The 19,062-nt window shown below is 40.9% G+C and overlaps 1 protein-coding gene across 1 annotated transcript in view; it reads left to right on the top strand.

Moving 5' to 3' along the window:
* The first annotated feature begins 1,091 nt into the window (after positions 1–1,091).
* Positions 1,092–19,062, top strand: part of DTNA (dystrobrevin alpha) — a 390,068-nt gene continuing 372,097 nt past the window's right edge. The window contains exon 1 of the mRNA XM_057526111.1: positions 1,092–1,281. The gene's annotated coding sequence lies outside the window, so the exon portion shown is untranslated. The remainder of the gene's footprint in view (positions 1,282–19,062) is intronic.

The following is a 19,062-nucleotide window of genomic DNA, read 5'->3' as shown; positions in this document are numbered from 1 at the left end:
TTATACCCTTCAAAAGATAGCACAGCTCTTCATACACACCAGGCACTTAAAAGAGGATTGAATGAAATACAGAAGTTATTATGAAATTGGTGACTACCCCCCAAAACATTGACTGAAATTGCTTGTTACTGCTAAGGAGTTTAAAACACTCAACTGAATATGAATACACACACGGACATGCAGACATACAACACCCCCAGAAAAACAAAAGAAAGAAAATAAATGAAAACATGAAACTGGAGATATATACAAATACACAAGAGAACATTCTATGAAAACCCATACATAGAGAAAAATTAATTAACTAATTTGAGATCTTAGGCAGAAGGTCATTTAAAAATAATCAAAAATATCTTCATTATTTTTCAGTACCTTAAGTTTCCAGGAACTGATTATAGTGAATTGGCAAATTGTGAGTAGCTGTGCAATTAATGTTTATAGTGACATACTGACTTACTTGAACTTGGATAAGTCATGTTATCTGCCCTGTGCTTCTGTGTCTCTGAAGTGACAGTACTAGTTGCCTTCTCATCCACCTCCTCTGCAAAGATGTTCTGCAAATAAATGAGGTAATGTTTGGGAGATGTTCGCGGCTTGGGAAAGAAACCCACTGCACACATCTCAGATGGTATTACTATTCCATATTCAAACCTGGTATATTATTGCCTCTGTTTTAAATTGAAATTGTACTGTTTGAGTCTTGGGTTCTGACCAAAATCTGGGTCGACATAAGAGGACGATTATTTTTAATTTTAATTCTGAGGCTCTGTTCAGCTCCCTTGCACGTGTGAGGGCCAACTGTAGGAAATAAACAAAGCACATAAATCAAGCTGTGAAAGAGGAAAATCTTTCTCCGGAAGGATTTTTCTTTTTCCTTTTTTTTTTTTTTTCAATGAAGAGCGTGAACACTGTATTTCCCTGGAAGAATATTTCGGTCCAGGAAGGAGGATAGTGCATGCCGTGGGAGCGTATGTGTGCGTGTGTGTGCATGTGTGTGTATGTGTGTGTGCTGTGCGTGCGCGCCCGCGGAGAGAGGGGCGGGGGAGGCGGATGAGGAGGATGAGATCATAGTTTCAGGATCCTCAGGAAACCCTGGTACTGGCAGCAGCCAGCCTCTGCTGTGCCCACATGACCCACAACTCTGGCAGCGGACCGGGCACTTCCAACATTATTAAATAATAAGAAAGCGGCTCCTACTCCATGCCCAAACCTCCCTACAGACCGGTGGACACCTTCTAAGAGTTTGACGAGTCGGTGACTGAGGCGCCCGTCCATTCCAAGGTGTGTGCGAGGCGTTTTCTTCCCTGACAGCTCCGGAGTGGGGGAGGGCGCGGGGGTGGACGGGGTCCGTGTGGCGGGCGAGGGTGGGCGCGGGGCCCGGCTGCCGCGCGCTGACCCCGGCCGCCCGGTGCCGCGGAGCCAGCCGCCGGGCGGGAGATGCCGGTGACGCGCAGCCCTAGCTGCGCAGGGACCGCAGCAGCCCACGGCGCCGGGGCGCGGGCAGGGGAGGCTCGGACGCCGGAGCAAGGGCAGGCGCCACACACCCGGCAAAGTCAAGAGTGGAAGCGGGCGGCGAGCGCGGCGAAGGGAGGGAATCGCCCCAACGCCCACTCGCGGGGGTTCCCACCTGTGCGCGGGCGCCGGCCGCCGGGAGCGCGAAGCATGTGCCGGGCGCCGCAGCCGGGACTGCGGCGTGGCGCCTCCCCGGGCGGCGGCGGGCGGCGCCTCGGGCCCGCGCGGCGGCGGGAGCGGCTGCGGCAGGATGGCCGGCCCGGGGGCGCGGGGCCGCGCAGGTAAATCTCGGCCTCCCGCCGAGGCCGGGCCGCGCCGCAGCCCCAGCCGCCGCCGCCGCCGCTGCTGCACCGCTCCCGGGCGGGCGAGGGCAGCCGGCTCGCTCGCGCCGCGGGTTGAGTTGTTTTTGTGGTCACGGTTGTTCTCTCGGTGGTCCCCGCAGACTGAGCTGCTGGGAGGTGGCGTGGCCACCTCCATTAGGGATGACACTCACGTGGGGAGAGGTCTGGGGGGCTACTGTTGGCCGGGAAATCCGCGGTGGGATCCTCTCCCGCCGGCGGCGTCTGCGCGTGTTGCAATGCACTGCGGTGCCGGGGTGGCGGGCCGGGCGGGAGTGGGCGCCCTGCGGGGAGGCGGGGGGCCGGTCGGCGCGAACGGTGAGTGTCTTCGGCTTTTATAGCCTGTTGCCCACTCTGGAGTTTTCCTCTGAACAGAGGGCGGAAGCGAGGTCCATTCTGGTACCGGAGTGGGAGGTGGCGAGGTGTCTATCAGAAGACCAAAGCCAAGGAGAGAAGAGGGATGGCGCGGCTGGGCTCAGGGGTACCATGCCCGGGACTTGGTAGTAAAACTTTCCTCTGGCGAGCTTGGGGTACGGCTTTGAGATGGTAAGTGTAGAACCTGAGTCGGGGTGAGGGATATTGGAGGTACTCTGGCAGTGAAGTTCACCGCCATTAGGTTCATTGTTGCTCTAAAAAAGGGTCTTTTGAGTTGATGTTTCTGTTCAAGTTTCCTGTTATCTGTTATGATCGCTTGGTGTTTAATGTGTCTTGTGTTTCCTTTCAAACATATCAGTAACCTACATTGTTGAAGTATGCCTAATTATTAATTTCTTTTACAAAAAGGACTTATTTTGCTTATTCCAAAGGTAGAAACTTTAGGAAAAAAACAGCCCTCCAGGCACAGTTCTATGAACTTTAGCTTTAGTCACTCACTTAATTCTAACACCACCATAAGGGGTGGTACTGTCCACTTTTTACAGATGAGGAAATCCAGACACAGAGAGGTGAAGTAATTTACCCAAGGTCATACAGTTTTAAATATTAGAGCCTAGTTGAGCTTTTGATGTACTCTAAACCAACATACTTTTTTTTTCATAAAAATAAGACCTAAAGTCTTGTATTTGGTATATTGACCACATCTCTACCAAGATGAGCCTCTTAACTATGTGCTACACCTTTGGGACAATTAAGACTTTTTCTAATACTATAATTTCTAATACTATAATTATGGCAAGTATCCTTTGAGTCATTTCCTTTTGCCACAATTGACAGTTTCCTACAAGAATTATAGATTAAAGTAGTATTTATCAGCAAAGTTAAGATTTTCAGCAGTTAAGATTTATCAGCAAAGTAAATTATAAAGCAGGCAGCTGAATCTCTATATTTGCACTTAATTTTAAACTTCGTAAGGTATTAGACTGTTCTTTGCTCAAAGCAGGGCCATCATTTTCTTCCAAACATCATCTTGCAGAAATTTTGAGCGAGTTTAATCATCTTTAATTCAATCACACTGACAAGAGCTTAGGCAGTTTTAAAAGAAGAATTATGCAATTCTCTTTCAACTCTCAGTGATTAAAAGCAGGCTCTACTGCGAGAGTGTTTGTATATGTCATGCCTTTTCACCAATTGTATGTACATTCGGCAAAGTTGTGTAGCAATGAAGACTGAAATCACATTTTCTCATTAGTTCTAAGCTGAAATACTACAAAAATATCCACTTGTTTTAAATGAACCATGATGTGAAGAGAGGTCTCAGTGGGGTAAAGTCCAACTGCACATATTTAGAGAATTACTTCTCATTTGAACTTATCATGGAACTCTTATAATATTCATTTTATTGGACAGATGTCTCTTAGGTCTTCATCTGTTATTTTTTCAAGTAAATTTAATTGCTGCTTCACATAATGAGTTTCAAAATTATTTTGACATTCATAGATTTCCTTAAGTCTTGTCTTTCAGTTTAATTAAATTCAGTGTACATACTTCAAATGCTCACTTATTCCACATTATATGTGAAAAGAGAATACAATCCAACCGAACTATATGGAAACGTGATCTTTGGACGTGAAAAGAATTATCTTCAGTGGTTAAACTCTTCCACACGCAAAATTAGGGCTCCATCTTTCTTTGGGGGTGTTAGAGCACAGTGCTGTAGTCAGGAAAGTTGCATGCCATCAGGCACGATCGTTTTTTTTTTTTTGTTTGTTTTTTTTAAGAAATACTGTTTTTTATTATTATTATTATTTATTTATTTTTGGCTGTGTTGGGTCTTCGTTTCTGTGCGAGGGCTTTCTCCAGTTGCGGCAAGCGGGGGCCACTCTTCATCGCGGTGCGCGGGCCTCTCACTATCGCGGCCTCTCTTGTTGCGGAGCACAGGCTCCAGACGCGCAGGCTCAGTAGTTGTGACTCACGGGCCTAGTTGCTCCGCAGCATGTGGGATCTTCCCAGACCAGGGCTCGAACCCGTGTACCCTGCATTGGCAGGCAGATTTTCAACCACTGCGCCACCAGGGAAGCCCGGCACGATCGTTTTTGTTATTGAAAGTGAATTTGAATTTTCCAAGTCTATATAAAACGTTGATGGTTATTTTAAGGCATAAATCCTGTGGCACATACATATATCCTTTCTGAACTGACTCACCTGTTCCAGTTTTCTAGTTTCTGTTGCTTATTTTAGAAAAAGCATTCTCTTGCTACTTTGATCTCACCTGGGGGATTTGACACGACTTTTTCCTTGCAAGTCCCCTACCTCTAGTTTTGGGAGAGTTGTGCTGTCTCTGTTTCTTGAGAGGCCCTTCGCCTCCAGTGCTGGGCAGAGAACTGGGGATCACTGGTGAGCAGAAAGATGAGTGTGCCCTGCCAGCACCAGGGCCAGACTTCAATACGATGATTATACAAATAAATGTTTATTTACAAATTGCAGTGAGTTCTGAAGAAGGATTTCTGTAAGAATGTGTAATAAAGGATTCTGGGCCAGACATGGAAGTTGGAACAGGATGCCCTAGAAGTCACATATTTACAGAGACATGACGTGTGAGGAGGTATTTACTAAGTCAGGTGGTCTTCTTAAATGCTTTCATCGATGTTTTCTGCATCAGAGACTTACATCTCACTCTGGTTATCTCTACACTTCTCTATTTACCAGCTGATGTACTGTTTCACCTCATCATCCACCTATGGACATGGGGAGGATTACAAAACTTCTGTCAATACTTTTTATAGCATGTAGAGCATGTGCTACCTGTATCTAGTTATTATCCGATTTTTGAAGTTATTTAAATTTAATGAAATGTAGTCATTTTCTTTCTTTGCCTTAACAACTACTTTCAAATTTTAAAAAGCAGTTGTGTGTGTGTGTGTGTGTGTGTTTGGTTGTTGTTAAAGTGGCAGAATGTCTCAAAATAGAAACGTAATCGATTCATCACACATCCATAAGACTCCCTGAAATGTCCGTAGGAAGAGAAGAGGCACCAGAGTGAGGGAGGTGAATTAAGCGTTGAACACGCTGGGGAAATGTGTATTAATAATTTAAAGCAAACATAATAATAATAATAACTAAATTTATTGACTTACTGTGTGCTGGACATCATTCTACGGCTCTGTATAGAGTAACTTAGGTATTCTTCACAAGAGCCAAATGAAGGCTTCCTATATTACAATTATCCCCATTTTATGGAGGAGGAAACTGAGGCACAAGGAGAACAGTAATCATGACCACTGTCACATAGGTAGAGATTCTGATTCGAGTACTGATTCTGTAATCCATACTGTTAACTACAGACATAGTTAGTACTAGTCATAGTTAGATTAATAACTGTAGCATCTGGTTCATAATTTTACTGATGCATTAAGTTCCCATCATTGTTAAAAATCATAACACCTAATTTGATCTTTTGGTTACTTCTCCCTCAATAAAAACCAGTGGAAAAACTTGTAACTGCCTTTATGTAAGTGCTTTTTGCCCCATATTTTACATGTAAAATATATAAAGCAAGAACAGGTATATAAATGCCTAGACAAAGCCTGGTGACTGCTGGATTATGGGGAATTTCTCATTGTATGTTATATATTTTTTGAATTCAAAAGTAGTAACTTGAGCACCATTTGAAACTATTGAAATTTTTAACATCAAGAATATATACTTTAGCATTTCAAATAATTAGGGAAATATCTTTAACAGCTGGAAATTCTATGACCATTAATAAACTTAAGAATTTAAAGTCACCTGTTTCACCTACCCCCAATATCTTTGTCTAGAGTACTGTATACTGCAAAGAGGATATAAGTATAACATAAAAACACCTGTTGAATTATCTTGCTAAAATTAAAAAGTCTCTGTTAATCTTTACACTGGAAACTTTTGACATGACCCATAGTAATTGTTATGATAAAAAAACTTATTAATGTTAAATATTATCCAAATAGTGTTAACCTAGAACACATGGCACATGTGATCAGCAAAGTGAAGTACTAATTGGTTAGGTGTGCTGACGCACGTAAAGATCTATGCACAGTGTTTGAAAACATTAATCAATGTTATTTCTCCCTGCAAATGATGGGTAATATGCAGTTGATATGATTAATGTTAATATTAACCATGAATCACAATTTATATAGAGTGCACGTATACAAATACCTGACTCTTCTTTGAAGCTGTTGGAAATGTTCTAGGCAGCGCATACATTTTCTGTGACTCACGTATCCCTGAAGAATGTGATACATTATTTCACCGTATGCTCCCCAAAATACAAAGGATCATGGAGTAACTAGTAAACTATTGTTCCAGTTTATACCATAAGGAAAGGGACTCAAGGCTTGATTTGACTTTGTGTGTGTGTGTGTGTGTGTGTGTGTGTGTGTGTGTATTATCAGATTGGAAGATTCCATCAAGTACACCAATGAATAATTCATTAACTATAGTTTACAGTTTGATGCCATAGAGCAGTGTCCTATTGCAAAGACTTTTGTGTGTTTAATGTAAATACAAAATATATTAGTCAGTTATAATAGTTTAGGTTATGCAGTCATAGCAAACAACTCTAAAATCTCGGGTCCTGAAATGAATACAGGTTTATTTCTTGCTAATGCTTTGTGCCCAAGTTGGTCAATAAAAGACTCTTATTTTACATCTTCCTCACTCGGGGACCCAGGCTCATAAAGCCCCTGTCATCTACAGCATCCTCATAATTCATTCATCAAACACATGGGAACATGGTGAATCACCCGCAGGTTCTTAAAAGTCTTCTATCAGAAGCAGCACCTGGAACTTCTACTCATATTTTAGTGGCCAAATCAAGTCATAAGGCCACTCCTAACTTGAAGATGAAAGAGAAGTGCAGTTCTATCACATGCCCAGATGGAAGTAACCTGCAGTATTAGTGAACAGACCTAATTATTACCACATGAAATTAGCCAGTTACCTTCAATAGTTTTATCACATAAAAATGACTTATTAATGTAACAACTGTGTTTTAGAACTTCAGCCTAGGAAGGTAATCCCTGCATAAAACTACCAGCAAAGAGAGTAGGGGCTAAACTTGTAAAATTGATGATATCCCTTTTTGTCAGTGGGGGTTGGATCTAGGAATGATGATAAAGCTCTGGTTTATTTTGAGTAATAAGAAGATTGCCTTTTTGACAGCAAGCACAAGCCAAAAACAGTGCCAAGACCTGCAACACAGCTATGTTTTCTGAACAGATTTGATGGTAGCAACACGGCACAGAAAACTGAATAGCTTTGTGTGTATCTTTTTTTGTCACCTGCACCAACATGAATGAAAGTTTCATATGTGGTATCATATATTATTGTAAAAAGTAATACAGATAAACATATAAATCATATTGTGTGATTATTTTACATTGACAAACATAATCTGAAAAGTTAGAATATATCCAATCCATGTTTGTAGTGCTATAAATTTCCCTGAAGCACTGCCATTGCTGTGTCCTATACATTTTGATATGTTGTGTTTTCATTTTAATTCAGTTCAAGTACTATTTTTAAAAATTTCTCCTGAGATTTCCTCTTTGACCCATGGAGTTATTTAGAAGGGTGGCATTTAATTTCCAAATGTTTGGAGATTTTTCTGTCATCTTTCTCTTATTTTGGTCAGAGAACTTTATTTCCTGTGTTATCTCTCTGCATTTTGGTCAGAGAACACACTCCGTATGATTTCAGTTTTTATAAAATTTGTTGAGGTTTATGTTATGGCCCAAAATGTTGTCTATCTTGATATATGTTTCATGGAAACAATCTTGAAAAGATTGTGTATTTTTTTTTTTTTTTAAGGATTTTCTTATTTATTTATTTATTTATTTATTTATTTATTTATTTTTGGCTGTGTTGGGTCTTCGGTTCGTGCGAGGGCTTTCTCCAGTTGCGGCAAGCGGGGGCCACTCTTCATCGCGGTGCGGGGACCGCTCTTCATCGCGGTGCGCGGGCCTTTCTCTATCGCGGCCCCTCCCGTCGCGGGGCACAGGCTCCAGACGCGCAGGCTCAGCAATTGTGGCTCACGGGCCCAGCTGCTCCGTGGCATGTGGGATCTTCCCAGACCAGGGCTCGAACCCGTGTCCCCTGCATTAGCAGGCAGATTCTCAACCACTGCGCCACCAGGGAAGCCCCAAGATTGTGTATTTTGATGTTTTGGGGTAGAGTGTCTTATAAATGCTCATTAGATCCTGTTGGTTGATGGTGCTGATGAATTTTTGTATGTCTTTACTAATTTTCTGTCTAGTTGTCTCATTAATTGTTGAAATAATTTGTGAACTTTCCAATTATAATTGTGGATTTGTCTATTTCTCATTTCACTTCTATCAGTTTGACTTTATGTATTTTGCAGCTCTGTTGTTTGGTGTGTATATAAATATTTAGGATTGCTATGTCTTATTGGTGTATTGATTATTTTATCATTACATAATATTCCTCTCTATATCTGGTAATTTTATTTGCTCAGAGTCTACTGTATCTGATAATAATACAGACATTCCTTTTTTTCTTTGATTGATGTTTGCATATTTCTTTTCCTGTCCATTTACTTTCAGCCTGCCTATATTATTATAGTTGATTTGAACTCCTTGTTCATAAAATATAGGTGAGTTCCATATTTTAATCCACTCTGCAGATCTCTGTCTTAATTTGTATATTTTCACCATTTACATTTACTGTAATTATTGATATATTAAGGCTATGTATGTCTGCCATTTTATTGTTTGGCTTTTTTTTTTCCTCTGTTTTTGTTTTATAGTTTCTCTGAGTTTTTTTCCCTGCCTTCCTGTCAGTTACTTGAGCATATATAAAATTCCATTTTTATTTATCTATAGTGTTTTTAAGTGTATCTATTCATATAGATTTTTTAGTGGTTGCTCTGAGTATTACATCATATACATCATATACATATAATTTATCACTACCTGCCACTGTTGTCATTTTATCAATTATAGTGAAGCATAGAAACCTTACCTTTCCTTATGTACCTTTATCCTCTTCCATTTGCAGTATAATTGTCTTAAATATTTCCTCTACATACATTAGAAAGTGTTATAATTTTTGTTTCAACTGTCAAATATAAGTCAAAGTTCAAGAGGAACAAGAAAAAATTCATTGTATTTATCGATATTTTTGCTTACCATATTCTTTCTTCTTTCTTGATATTGCAACATTCTTTCTTTTATTGCTTCCTTCTTGTTTCGAGAACTTCTGCTAGCCATTCTTTTAGAGCAGACAGGTCTCCTCGTGACAACATATCTTTGTTTTCCTTCATCTAAGAATGTCTTGATTTCTCCTTCATTCCTGAAGGATGTTTTAACTGGGTATAGGATTCTGGGTTGACAGTTCTTTTCTTTCAGCACTTCAATATGTTGTGCCACTTCCTTATGGCCTCCCTGTTTTCTGATGAGAAATCTTCTGTCATTCTAACTGGTTTTCTCCTATAGATGAAGCATCATTTCTCTCTTGCTCTTTTCAAGATTTTTGTTTGTTTGTTTTTAGTTTTCATAAATTTGACTATGCATGTGTCTAGTTGCGGTGAGCGGGGGCTACTCTTCATTGCAGTATGCAGGCTTCTCATTGCGGTGGCTTCTCTTGTTGCAGAGCACGGGCTCTGGACGCGCGGGCTTCAGTGGTTGTGGCGCATGGGCTTGGTTGCTCCGTGGCATGTGGGATCTTCCCAGACCAGGGCTCGAACCCGTGTCCCCTGCATTGGGGGGCAGATTCCCAACCACTGCACCACCAGGGAAGCCCCCTTAGCCCATTTTTAAATTGAGTTATTACTTTTACTATGGAGTTGTGGGAATTCTTTATATATTTGGGAGCATAATCCCTTATGAGGTATATAGTTTGCAAATATTTTCTCCCATTCCTTAGATTGCCTTTTCACTCTGTTGTTTCCTTTGGTGTGCAGAAACCTTTTAGTTTGATGTAGTCCCACTTGTTTATTTTTGCTTTTGTTATCTATGCTTTTGGTGTCATATCCATGAAATCATTGTCAAGACCAATGTCATGAAGTTTTTCCCCTATGTTTTATTCTAGGAGTTTTATAGTTTCAGGTCTTACATTTAAGGCTTAACTAGACACATGTATCTCTTTGGGCTTTCTGTTTGGCATTCAGGTTCATGAATCTATAGATTTAGGTCTTTTGTCAAAATTTGAGAAATATTCATCCTTTATTTCTTTGAGTACTTTTTGATCCCTGTCCATTTTCTCCTCTCCTTCTAGGTCTCTAAGACATGAATGTTAGCTCTTTTGTTATAGTACCACAGTGTATTAGTTTCCTATGGCTGCTGTAACAAATTACCACAAATGTGGTGTTTTACAGCACACATTTATTCTCTTACAGTTGTGGAGACCAGAAGTCAGAAATCAGTTTCACTGGGCCAAAGTCAAGGTGTTGGAAGGACTAGTTCCTTCTGACGGCTCCTGGGGACAATACCTTTCTTTGCCTTTTCTAACTTCTGGGGTCCACCAGTATTCTTTGACTCACAATCCCTTCTTCACATCACTCCAGTCTCTTGCTTCTGTAATCACATCTCCTACTTCCTTTCTATAGTCAAATCTCTTTCTGCCTCCCTCTTTTAAGGACACTTGATTACATTCAGGTCCCACCCAGATAGTCCATGATATTATCCCTATCTCAAAATTTTTAATTTTATCACATCTACAAAATCCCTTTTGCTGTATAAGGTCACATTCACAGCTTCCAGGGATTAGGACCAGCCTGAAAATCTCTGGGAGCTTACACGAGTTTCTGAGGGTTTGTTGTCATTGTTGGTTTTGGTCTGTTTTCTCTGTTGTTCAGACTGGGTAATTCCAATTGTTCTATCTTATCATACCTATCTATCAGATTCTTTCTCTGTCACTTCCATTCTGTTATTGAGCCTACCCACTAAATTTTATATTTGGTTACTGATTTCATTCAGTTCTAAAATTTCCACTTAGTTCTTTCTTATATATTGTTTCTTAGCTGGCACTTTCTGCTTTTTCATTTGTTTCAAGCACATTCATAATTTCTCATTGAAGTATTTTTCATTATAGCTGCTTTAAAAACTTCATCAGATAATTCTAACATTTCTGTCATCTCGTTATAGGCATCTGTCATTGTCTTTTTTCACTCAGTTTCTGATTTCCATGGTCTTGGTATGATGAATGATTTTCAACTGAAACCTGGCCATTTTCTTATTATGTTACAAGACTCTGGATCTTATTTTAACCTTCTGTTTTATTTTTTAAAGAATTTTTTTGATGTGGACCATTTTTAAAGTCTTTAGTGAATTTGTTACAATACTGCTTCTGTCTTATGTTCTGGTTTTTTGGCCGTGAAGCATGTGGGATCTTAGCTCCCCGACCAGGGATCGAACCCACACCCCCTGCATTTGAAGGCAAAGTCTTAACCACTGGACCGTCAGGGAAGTCCCTAACCTTCTGTTTTAGCTAGCTTCCAGTAGCATCACCCCAGCGAAATGGGAATGGTGCCACCTCATCACCAGTGGATGTAGAAGTACAGGCTTCTTACCCAGTCTCCCCTGTCACCTGAGGGGGCTCCGGATTCGTGTGGGGTAGGGTATGAATTCAGGCTCCTCACTGATACCTCTCATTCTGTTGCCCATGTGCCCTTGCCTGACAATATGAGGACAGAGAGGTGGTCTAATTACCGCTGGGCCATGGTGATAGTCCTTACTCTCCTCTAGGCCTCCCATGACACCATCCAGTGGAGAGGAGGAGGGGAGACTTGGTACGACCAGGTGGGGGTGGAAGTTCAGGCTCCCCATATGGTCCCCATTGACAGCCTAGTGGAGGTGGGCGGCGGGAGTCCCATTACTGCCTGGTGAGAAGGAAGTCCCACCTCCCTACTTTGCTTTTTGTGACATCACCTTGATGGGGTTGAGGGGAATTGGGGTGCCTTGTTACAGCCTGATGAGGGTGAAAGTCTAGGCTCCCTACTCAGTCTTTGTTGGCATGGAGGTTGTGGGACCCCAGTTTTTCTGTCTTATATGGCTGGAGTAGAGAAGTTACTGTCTAAATGTTTTTTTGTTTTGTTATGCTGTTCCTTTCCTGGCCCTTTGGCTGAAAGAGCATACTTCTGATGGCCTACCATTTTTTTTATCTGTGCCTTTTGGCATTTCTGGGTTTCCGGTTTCTTTATATCCATGTCTGGTATATATGAAGCAATGCAAAAATCCAGGGAACTCGCCACCCTGTCATTCCTTGGGCCCTGAGGCCCCCTAGCTTCGTTTGCCTTCACGCTTTCAGAGTCTTTGTATGTTTATTTTATGTGCAGTGTCCAGGGTTTTGAGTTACACGTAGCGAAAGGAAGAGGGAAAAGTACTTCTCCTCCATCTTCACAGACGTCCACTCCACAGTTTTTATGCAAGTGTAAACTTAAAAATATCACTCAACACTGATTCTCAGAGGATGAATCTCAGGGGATTACTACTGATCTGTTTCTGAATAATAAGCACTTTACAGATCAGTGGGATGAGGGAGTACTTGGACAAGGATGCAAATAGGATTACAGAACATTCCATCAGTGCTAAGGTTCAGGGATCACGTGGCGGTACTCTTATTCCTCCGAACCAAGGCTTTTTCCTCTACTGGGAAACCATGACTGCAGGCTGCAGCAAGGTTGGAAACTTCCCCCATTCTCATAGATTGTCTTTTCTGGCAGGATGCTGGAACTACACCATCCCAGCCCTTCCTGAATTCTCACTAAGTGTCCTTCATTCCCAGGAACATTATCCATCTGAAATGCAGTTTTCAACCAGAAAGCGTGTGAGAAAAGGTGGCTAAGCTAGGAAGAAAATAGTGAACCCAAAATCTATGTTTAATCTCTAAGGAGCACCTACCAGCAAGCATTCGTCTTAATTTCTTTTGATGTAAAATTATGCATTAAAAATAAGTATATTGATTTTGTCAACTTGTTTGATCCCTACTCAGGAGATTAAGTACAAGAGACGGGGCTAAGAATTTTTTTTCCTGAAACCAGTATTCTGAGGAATAACAGTTGACAGCGAGGCAATCACAAAGAACAACAACAGTCTAGCGAAATTCTTCCCAAAGACAAATCAAGTTAATGACATTGTAGTTAACCCTGAAATTCTCACCATAGTAGAAAAGTGGTTCTCAAAGTGTGGTCCTCAGGCAGCATCAGCACAACCTTGGGACTCTTTGTGAATGCAAATTTCTAAGACACTCTGGGGATAGAGCCCAGCAATCTCTTGCAACAAGCTCTCTGGGTGCTTCTGATGCCTCTACAGCTGGAAACCAAATACCTAGAGCAGCCCCTTCAACCATTGCAGGATACACTAAATTTATGCTTTTCATGATTCTTGACTCATCAGTTAAGGTTTTTGGAAAATCTGTTTATCACATTTAACATTCAGCATGTTTTAATTATAAATATTTTTCAAGGAAATATAGTAAAGAAATTAAAAATTTATACCTCAAATGGTCTCTTTAGTTGAAGCTGTCTTAATGATCTGCACAATTGTTTTGTATCCTTAACCCAAATAGTCATAACTGCTCCATGTCTGATTCTGTGGTGGAAACCAAAAAATTCAGCCACGCCTACACTTCCCCGCCTTTGTTCCTCATAGCTGCCAAGTTGTACATTAATGGGTTTTTCTAGCTGTTTTCATGATGTTTTCTAGGGCTGACACCAGGCATGAGAATATTTGGAGGCGAGGGTGGGGGGCGTCTTTGCATCACTTGAAGATTCATTTTAGGAGATCTTGTCACACTGTATTGTTAGAGACAGATGCATATGCAGATGTCCAGACTCATCATTGTCATTACCACATCAGCTCTACCATGGGGGATTCACTGTCTATTGCATGCTGGCATTTTTCTCTGGAGTCATGTGAGATTAAAGGAATCTTGGCTCCAAGGCTGTCCTGAGGAAAGAGAAGCTACATTCCTGAATAGAGATTTTCTAATTGGGCTGCAGTTACAAACCCCAGGATGGGGTAAGGCAAAATCAGTTCAGAAGTGAACGGTTAAAAGATGAAAAAATATGTTTTATGATTGTAATAAAACACAGATAGATGCAGATTTGAGAAGTAGTCTGTGGCTTCTAGTCCTAAGTATGTTTCAGTTTTAGTTTATTTTAAGGATGGTATTTTTTTTTTAATTATTTCACTCTTTCAATTAGCAATTCACTAAACTTAGAGAACATAATAGTTTTGAGCTTACTTAGTATCCGTCGCTTTGGGTGGCAGATATTTTAGATTTTTGATCAGTTACCACATTTTACTATATGTAACTTTTTAATGGAATTTTTTAGTTTCTATAAATCACAAATTTCAGGTCCACATACCTTTTACTCCACATGCTTTTTTTTTTTTTTTTAAACTTTGGGTTTATTTATTTATTTATTTATTTATTTATTTTTGGCTGTGTTGGGTCTTCGTTTCTGTGTGAGGGCTTTCTCTAGTTGACGCAAGCGGGGGCCACTCTTCATCGCGGTGCGCGGGCCTCTCACTATCGCGGCCTCTCTTGTTGCGGAGCACAGGCTCCAGACGCGCAGACTCAGTAATTGTGGCTCACGGGCCTAGTTGCTCCGCGGCATGTGGGATCTTCCCAGACCAGGGCTCGAACCCGTGTCCCCTGCATTGGCAGGCAGATTCTCAACCACTGCACCACCAGGGAAGCCCTCCACATGCTTTTTAAAGGTGTCTTGTTCTTGAATAAATCAGGGAAATGGCTCATAAACAGTTTATCTGCTTTTGATTTCAAATGACACATTCTGGGTCTGGAAAATTATTATGTTATCCTTTCAATATTCCCCACTGCCAGTTGTATTATGCTTTTCATCCCTTCTGTTCCCTTTGTGCCTTCCATATGATTATATTTCTCATGTACTCATTCTGCTTGGATGTTTAAATGGTTGTGCCTTGACAATGTTTTGGGGAGAAGACTTTTCTAAACCTTCATTATACGGTGTTTGTTAAATAACACCATTTGGGCAGGTTGGAGGAACCACCTCTTTGAAAATGTGGTTTGAAATGGTGGAGCAAATGTTTTCTCTCACACACTCATCCCTTATAAATAAAGTCCCCTAGCCCTGGCAGTACTAGTCAGATGCCTTCTTTCTTAGAGGAATCACTTGGTTGGCATTTTTAAATGTGGTGGTTATATCATCACCAGAATGCTTAGGTAAGGCTTAAATATGAAGGCAAATAGTTCTTCCACAGTAAGTGGGGGCAAGAAAAGGGGGATTCAGGAGGGTAAGTGTCTTCTGCAGGTGGTACTTCAGATTTTCCTCTACAGTGTTAGTTTCTATTTATACACATAAAATGTCAGGTGATTTTTTTTTCCATATGCAGATAAATTCTAACTCTTCCTTTTAACCTAAACACTGCCAAAGTAATGTTTACCATGAGAATGCATACAAAATAATATTTCTGCTAATGCTGCTAAACAACTTTTAGGAAGCGATACATGTCAGGTTGATTTTGAATATTTGGTCAAACTATGAATCAGATTTTCAAGATAGGAAAACATTTCAAAGCATCCAACTGGACTTTTTTGTCTTCCTCAGTGTCAGTGTAGTCTGTTGTTTGTGCATTTTTTCATTTTCTTTTTTTTTTTCCTTTATTGGCTTAAGAATTCTTTTTCCTCTTATGCCTTATTTTCCAGGAGCATATGACATAACAACTATAAATTAAATGTTCTGATTTTCTAAATACCTCTAATATTTTAGACGTGAGATTGAGACTTGCTTCATATTTCTACAGTTTGAATCCTCGTATTGACAAAGAAGAAAAACACTGATCTGCTCTGGAGTGGTTACAAAGGCAAAATAATGCAACTTCACCCAGACACCATCGTCTAAGGGGAAAAAATAGCCCTGTGATTTCACATGGTTGAGCATGTGGAATATTTTTTGGTTTTGATTTTAGGGTTGAGTTGGTGATAAAGGGGGGAGAAGGTGACAGATATCGGTGCTTCATTTCTTTCTTAGCCTTGATCCTTCTGCATGCTTGTGAACAGATGCTAATCTATGCCAATTACCTTTTTCTCCTACCAGTTTATTCTTGCCATCATTTTGTTCGTTTGTTTGTTTTGTTTTGCTTTTCTCTTCTCTTCCCCCACTCCATACCCCAGCCCCCATCTAGCTGAGCTGAAAGGTCATCAGGGAGACTCATCAGTTATGAAACTAGAAACATGTGAGTCCCTGGCTTGTGCTTCTCTGAGCTCTCACCAAGCCCGTGCAAGACCATATTTTCTAGTTTTCCTTCCTCCCTGGTGCATCAGTCATTCCACATTATTTACTTGGATTCAGTATCTTATGATATTCTGTGGGAGAGCTCGCCTTTGCCATAATTCATACTCACCATGCCTTCTACGTGCCCCTCTGGCTCAATGGGGCTATGAAATTGGCCATTCATTTTTTTTAATCAGTCTCAAAATATGTTTCAAGGACTACGTGCATCAGAATCATCTGGGGTGTTTATTAAAACTACAGGTAACTAAACCCCATCCTACACCCACTGAAAGAGAATCTCTCTTTCTGACTCTAGGATTTCAAGGCTAACACTGATTATGGGGGTTAGTGCAGATCTGTGCTTACAACCCAGGGTAGCTTTTTAAAAATCAGAATGCATGGATCCCATCCCCAGGTTGTAATTTAAACAGCCTGGTGTGTTCTAACATGCAGCCTCTGTTAACAGCCAGAAAATGAGCTGTAGAAGTTGAGAGGAAAGACAGAGGTTGGTGTTGACACAGAAGCATTACTTCAGTGAATTCATCAAAGTCCAGAGATTGAATTCGGAAACCAGATCTTTTTCTCAAGGGCATAGTCACATTAAGCAAGCTTATAAGGACTGAGCTATAAATAAGGATGCCATTTTTAGAATTATCATTGTCACTAGGATCAGCATGATCAGGGCATTCTTGCCCTATAGGCAAGAATCTCCATGGAAAGAAAAATTATCGTCAGAAGTTGGCTCCTGGAATCTGGAGTCAGACTAAGGGAAATGAGTTGAATAAAAGTAGTGAAAACACTGAAGAATTACGAGGTGTCAGGAACTCTCCTAAACACTTCACATGTATGATTTCATTTAATCCCTCTCAACAGTGCTTTGTGGTGGTATTATTAGTTCTGTTTTCTAGATGAGAAAAAGGTAGGAAAAGAGAGGCTACATAACTTGCTTAAGGGGTAGAACTGAAACTCCTGGGGTCTATGACTAAGTTATTAGTGAACAAAGAAAGAAGCTACCAGACAACTTTAGAGTTGCCTGGGCCTTGTCATCTAAGTAAGTGATCAAGTGGGGGCAGAATAACTTCTAGAAGGTGGAGAAGAAAGGAATGTGCAAACCACTGTTTGTATGAATAGGATGCTTTCGAGTCATGAGTAGTTAGGTTGAGCAGCCGCTGGGTGGATGAAGAGTGATGCCTTGGTCAGACCTTGTGGTTTGTTTATCTGATCTCTCTATAGTTGTAATTAAGTGAAAGATCCGCACAATCAGGCTCTGCTCTCAAATTTTCTTTTTCTAAGGACATATCACAGCCATATACAAAGAGCTAATCATACATATTAATAAACAGTAATAAGACATATTTCAAAATAATAGGCAAGTTTGCACATGTCAGCCTCATGGATGTCCCCAAATCCTGAGGTAACTCTGTCTCACAAAATGTGAGTGAAATTGGCTTGAACTTTCACTAGCACCAACTCAAACATATTTCCTGTTTGGGGGAGAGGTTTTCATGTAGCTTACGGTTTCCCTGTGTCTCTGTTCTGAGTTTCTGCATCTGTTGAATGCCTGATCACCACTCTGTTTTGTTTCCTTGCCCACGAGGTCCCCCTACCACGGGGTGGTAGAATGCCATCTACCACCCTTGAGCCTTTATGCTCCAAAGTACCATCAGTCCAGGCTGTGTGTTTGGCAGACTTTGCCGTAGGATTTGGGCAATGGAGTTGAATTATGGCACAGAAATATTAGATACCGCTAGTATTACAACTTCCTCAATCATTTCTGAAAAAAGTCATACTTTGTGTTTTTCACTTATGCTTCAGCATCTCCCTAGGTGAGAAATGGGGTGATTTCTAAGTGTATAGATTCATCTCAAAGGGGCAGATACACAGCAGTAAATCATATTTCTGACTTTCTGTTTTCCCCAGTTTATCTGCTAGGAACTGTTTATCTATCAGATTCTCAGCTACTACTATTGAAATGTAAGCCTTACTCTCTCAGGCAGGAAAAGCAATGGCCCTCTCATCTATGAAGCAAATGGCAGCTAGCAGCAGACCTCAAAAACCCCTCAGCACATATGACTGTTCCATCCTCCATTGGTGAATCCAACAGACAAATTGCGTAGCTGCCATGTATGGTCTTGGGGCTAATAGTTCGAGACCATTTGGAGCCAGAGCGCAACCCTACCTCCACAGTGGTGCTGGTGTCACCATTCACTGGAAAGGACTTGTGAGAAGTACATAATCTGCTAAGAGTGGAAAACCTTAGGGCTGTAGGTCCGGAAAACATCATATATCGTTGAACAGACATCTTTCAAGAACAAAACAACTCTTTTATTTGAACTCTTTTTAGCTTAAACGACTCTTTCTGATATGAGAGATGACTAGGAACAATGCTTAAATAAACATGTTTGGCACCTTGCAGGTTATGGTTTATCCATTTTTGCTTATTTGGTGGAAAAAAATAGAAATTTTCTACTGTGATGAGACGTAAACACTGCATTATGGGATACAAACTAGCAAGTCTTCATAGAAGAATGATCCTTTTTTCCCATAAGATGTGAACGTTATTATCAGGATGACTAT

Source organism: Balaenoptera acutorostrata, chromosome 13 (genome assembly GCF_949987535.1).
Source record: "Balaenoptera acutorostrata chromosome 13, mBalAcu1.1, whole genome shotgun sequence".
Classification (NCBI taxonomy): Eukaryota; Metazoa; Chordata; class Mammalia; order Artiodactyla; family Balaenopteridae; genus Balaenoptera; species Balaenoptera acutorostrata.
Note: the sequence above shows the minus strand (reverse complement) of the source record. Positions and strands in the feature narration are given on the sequence as shown.